Here is a 5870-nt window from a genome sequence, read left to right as displayed (position 1 = left end):
ACCATAAGCGCGTAGTTAAGTGTGTTGGTACCAAGTGAAGCATGCTTGACCCTTATTTATTCATTAATACTACTTGTTTCTACCTAATCATCAAAAACTGACTCGATCCCTTAAGAAGGTTGTCACTCCATCCATCGTTGGGAAGAGCCGCCCGGTTCACACAAGAACCACCTTTGTAAAGAACCGTAGCCGTAAGAAAATCAAAGACTTATTGTTCACTAAAACATAAAAAGAAGCTAACAAATCAAAAAGAAGCTAATAAAGTAACTAAGAAGCTATACTATTAAGAAAATAAAATGAAGAAGCTATGAAATAAAATACTAAAAGTAAGGCAAATGAATATACAAACCAAGAGGAATAGAATATATACAAGCGGGATGAATATATATACATAATGAGGGAGAAAAGAAAAATAAAGATAAAAAAAAGAGTATTAAAGTTATTACAGGCCCAAATGTAATCAAATGTCATCACAGTCATCCAAAATGAACCAAAATAGACCACCCCCCAGAATAAGAATAAGCATTGTCCTCAATGCTTAGAAAAATCAAAACAAAAGAGGATAAAAAGTAAAGAAAACTCCCTATGTGGTCTCAGGGTGACTGGTAGCATCACCAACCTCCGTCTCCTCCAACTGTATCTCATCATCATCGGGCTGAGGGACAATAAGGTTGGTGAGCATCTGAAGCATCTCCTCAGCAGTGAGGGCAGTGAGATCTGGCTCGTCAGACTGGCCAGCTGGTGCCTCTGCTGATGGTGCTGCTGTGTCAGCTGGTACTGATGGATCTGTCTCCATCAGTAGGTCAAAGGGCAAATCACCTGCTGCTGCTATCTTCTTCACCTCTCTGCTCAAACTCTCCACTGCTTTCTTTGAATCCTGGGATTTCCTCATCTTCTTCACCTACTCGGTCAACTCCTCAATAGCACCCCCGTGAGCCACCAAAGTATCCATAATAGTCTTCTGGTTGTCCAGAATCTTCTTCAATGTTTCCTCCACTGACGGAGGGACCTGTGGTGCTGCTGGGGTGGAGGACTGTGCTGCAACAGTACTGGATATGTCAGACAACTTAGAAGTGGCTGTCTGCATCCAGTTGTTGAGGCTCGCCAAAGTCTGGGAGACTCGCAACACAGTGAGAGGATAAGTGGATGAGGCTGGCACTGGTACTGCAGCTGATGGCCTAGAAGATGAAAATGGAGGCATGGCAGCTGTCCCGGTGGAAGGCACGGCTGTTGTGGAAGGCATGGGAGATATAGATGGCTCAGCAGCAGCCTTAGAACCCACCATCGATGGCTCGTCAGACTGACCAACGGTGGTAGTGATCTTACCCTTGAACTTCGGGTTGTCAGCACCCTGCAGGTGGTACCATGAGAAAGGATTCTTGGCCTTTACTTTTGTGTCATATGGCCTTGGCTCCACCTTGGCATCATTGAAATACTCTGTGAGGGGTGTTTGGATAAGGGTAATACTTTTCACTTTTTCGGACCGCCAATGTGATGTTGGTTGACATGATAGCACCCATATTAATCGGGTACCCCACCATAATGAAAGCCACCAAAACTGCCCGGGGAAGTGGGAGGTTGTTCTCATTCAAAGTCGGATCAATCCTGCTACACACAAAGGTTTGCCACCCTTTAGCTTCAAAGTTTAAGGTGGCCCGGAGGATAGGAACTCCTGCTGTAATCCATGGTGGTGATGGTCCTCGGGCGGCCAAAATCTCAGCTAGCCACGACCGAGCTGCGTCACCCAGAGCCAACTTCTCTAGATACTGGGGACTGCCTCCACATCTTAATATCCCACATAAGTGTTCAAAGAGCAGTCGTCGAAGCGGACTTTCAAATTTCTCACCTTTGTCACTTTCGTCCCCTTCTTGATGTGAGCCAAACTCCCTGACCAAGTGCTCATTTGCATGGATGACACTATGAGTGAACCACTTCCACCCCTTGCGCTCGTGGAATTGTCTAAGGACATTTGGATTATGAATATCCAAATCCATAAATAATAACCGTCGCTCAAGTGTGAGCGACCTCTGGGGCCACAATTCCCGGAACCTGTTGAAGGCTGTCAAGCTCACGAATCGATCCTCCCATATTTCCTTTTTCTTTGACCTCTCAAGTCCGCCCACTTGAGTGTCCCCCCCTCTACCATCATCTGGGATATTATCATCATCGAGGAGTAGTAGGTGTAGAGGAGAACTCGGAACCCTGGCTTCCCGCATCAGAACCCCCAAAAGAACTAGATGTAGGTTCGTTGCGTAATTGAAAATGCCCAGTGGGTTGGGATGGTTGGGACTGGGCCTCAGGTTGGACCTCTATTGAATGACCCTCAGAGGCTTCCCTGGATGGGGCATAGGAACTGGATTTTGAGGGCTCTGTGGCCCTTCCTCTCCCGGTGGTCGGCTTTTTAACAATAGGCTTCGATTGCACTCGCAGAGGGCGAGTGCCTTTTCCTCTACCTCGAGAGGGTTCACCTCTCCCTTTTGATGTTTTGCTTCCACCACATGATCTAACCATTGTCTGCAATACAAGGTACATAGGTCAGTTGAGTTCAAAACACTTCAAACATTTACAGAATAATTACAGCGCAACAGTCATCAATGGAGACAGTGTGGATCGCACAATTCTGAGTGCGGCCGCAGACTATCGCACAATTTTGAAGTGCGGTCGCACACTCTAAAGTGCGGACCGCATAATTATGAGTGCGGCCGCACATCCTGAAGTGCGGACCACATAATTTTAAGTGCAACCGCACAAGTCCATTCCTGAGATACTGGTTCTCTGAAGTTCACAAGTGCGGTCGCACACATTTCTATGCGGCCGCACAATTTTTCTGCGGACCGCACAATTTTGAGTGTTGCCGCACAAGTCCAATCCTGAGATACTGATTCTCTGAAGTTCAAAAGTGCGGTCGCACACATATTTATGCGGCTGCACAATATTTTCTGCGGACCGCACAATTTTGAGTGCGGTCTGCACTTTTCAAGCACAATATTTGCCCTAATCAAGTGGTCTGCGGACCACATAAATTTGTGTGCGGCCGCACAATTTGAGCATTTACAACAGTAAAGTTAGGGTTCATGCAATTTTTCATAATTTAGACATGGCATACACAAATTAACATGATTAATGGTCTACCCAGTCCCTAATGAACATATATGAAACTACCCACATGATTTTAAGCACCCATGGCTGACAATTGACATTTTAGGTCTAACAACTCGCACCACAAAAGAACAAAAACTAAAAGAAATTTCAAAATCTAAAGATGTAATGAACATACCAGTTATGAAGGATGCAGGTAAGAATCTACACTGATGAAATAAGGGAAGATTGTGAATTAATTGATCGTGCACTGTGTTTTCTTAGGGTTCAAGACTTCAGAATGGTGAAGTTGTGAATAGTGTCTCAAGGTTCTATTTGTAGGTTGACCAAGTCGCCCCAAACTTAAGGCGAGTGCGGCCGCACAATTGTGAGTGCGGACCGCACTCTTTACCTGGACCTTGAAGCAACTCTACGGTTCGCATAAAAGTGAGTGCGGCCGCAGATTGGCTATGAATTTTAACAGACCAACTTTAAAGAACTTGCAATTTTTATCTTCCAGTTGTGTGACCACACATAAAATTGTGCGGCCGCAGAGTGATTTCTGCTGCTGCCTTTAGAATTATGTGGTCCGCACAATTAATGTGTGGTCCACACTCTTTGCTCTCAAGTATAGACTAAATCAATTAGGCATGAATCAATGTTTGCAACCATCAATTCTCAAATTCAAGCAATAACTAGGCTAAAATTCATATATCCAATCACAAATAAGCCCTAAATCAATCACCCATTAAGTACCCATACTAGAATTGGGTCACAACCCTAGCTAAGGGTTTAGCTACTTATGGACAATGGAGAAATTAAAGAATAAACGAAGATAAAATGCATAATAATTGATTAAGGAAAGAAAATCTAATGTTTAAATGCTAAACTAGTACAAAGTTGCCCAATACAGTTAATAAAAACGGCTCTAAGTGTTCAGGTGCACAAAAACTTAACCTAAAAATGACAAAAAGATATATTTATACCCAACTGAAAATATCTGACAAAATTGCCCATGCGAAGGTTGTGCGGCCGCACAATTCTGTGTGCGGTCTGCACTTTGAGACTGACTGGTGGGTATGGCTTTCTGCGGTCGCACAAAAGTGAGATGCAACTTTCTCTAATTATGCGGACCGCACATTTCTGAGTGTGGCCGCACTCTTGCTCTTGGACTGGATCAGGGTTTCATTCTGCGGACCGCACATTTATGTGTGCGACCGCATTTTGGCATCCTACAGCCGCACAATAATAATGCGGTCCACACATCTTCAAGCTCCCAAACTTCAGCTCTCTGAATCTAGTCTTCAGCGGCCGCACAATAATTGTGCAGTCCGCACTCTGTGAAGAAATCTTATCAGTGCATCTTCAGAGTTTGCGGCCGCACACAGTATTGCACGGTCCGCACTGTAGCCCTTTTTGCCTTATTTTGGTTCTTGTCCAATTTTACTCCTTTTTGAGTTGATTTTTACTTCTTTGGCTCGTTTCCCAATATTCCTGCAAGAAAGCACATTTCATTAGTTCTCGGGAATACCTTTAAGAATTTTTTAGCTCAAACGTAAGTAAAAGAGAGCAAATAAGTGGTCAAAATCCCTATTTATCAACTCCCCCAAACTTAAGCTTTTGCTTGTCCTCAAGAAATTAAGGCAATTTCCCACCTCCACTAGAAAAAGACTATTTCAGCTGGCCTAAGTTGAATCAAACACAAATCAATTGGGACCAACAATTACCCACACGCTCATGAATCATTAACAAGCCTATGAATTAAATGTTAATGCACAAATGGCTCTAATGTGATGCTTGAGCATCAAGGGTTGAATTTATTCATCAAGGAAGCTCGCACTTTCATGCAGGTCACTGTGGATCCCAAACTCCTCCTCCTATACTCTCCGGAAGCTCATCTCACTCACAAATGAAGAATTCAATTCAATGACTCGAGAAAGATTTGCTCATCACTCTCAAAAGAATGTCACAAGCCCGACTCTAAGTACTATATGCTTTCCCCTCATGTAGATCACCACTAATGTAAGCTCGTTCGGCTTGAAATCATGTATGGAGTTTTCGGCATGTAATGAAGGCTTTTGGACTAAGAAGGAAAATATCGGAATGCAATTGGTTCATCTTCCTTTTAGCACTTCATATTCTCTTTTTGGCTCTTACTTTTCCGACTCTTTGTGTCATTTTCTTTTCCCTTAGGGGGGGTTAGAGGGACTTACATCACTCTTTTTTTGTCATGCTATTCATACTTTCCTTCTTTGTTATCCATGCTTTGAACTTTTGCTTTCTTTTGCATCTTTTCAACCCTTTCACATTATTCACTTTCTTTTTGTGTTTTTCTTTAGTTCTTTATTTCTTTTTCTTTGTCTTTCCTCTTCTTCATTTCTTTTCTCTTTTTTTTGTGCCTTGAGACCATCTTTAAACTCCTCGTCTCTCCCCCAAGCTTATATTTTTGCCATTTGAATCACATGAGTGCTAAAGAAAGTTCGGGTGCCAAGAGAGAGTCACTATAAAACGGGTAAAGGCTTGTAATGTGGTTATCGAATAAAAAGGCTTTAGGCTCAAAAGGGTTTACTAAGGTTGATATCATTGGTGGGCCATGGAAGGTTTCAAAACGGGTCAAGGAAAGCCTACAATCACTTCTCAAGCCAGGCTAACTTAGAATTTCGCCTAGAAACACATTCGAGGCAAGTTCTAGACCACTCGTACGAGTACTTGGACTTGTAACAAAATATCTCACCTCCCACACAACCGGATTGTCAAAGAGAATAGAGTCGAGGGCCCACAACAACCGCATT

Source organism: Nicotiana tomentosiformis, chromosome 9 (genome assembly GCF_000390325.3).
Source record: "Nicotiana tomentosiformis chromosome 9, ASM39032v3, whole genome shotgun sequence".
Taxonomy (NCBI): Eukaryota; Viridiplantae; Streptophyta; class Magnoliopsida; order Solanales; family Solanaceae; genus Nicotiana; species Nicotiana tomentosiformis.
This window is presented reverse-complemented; position numbering follows the sequence as displayed.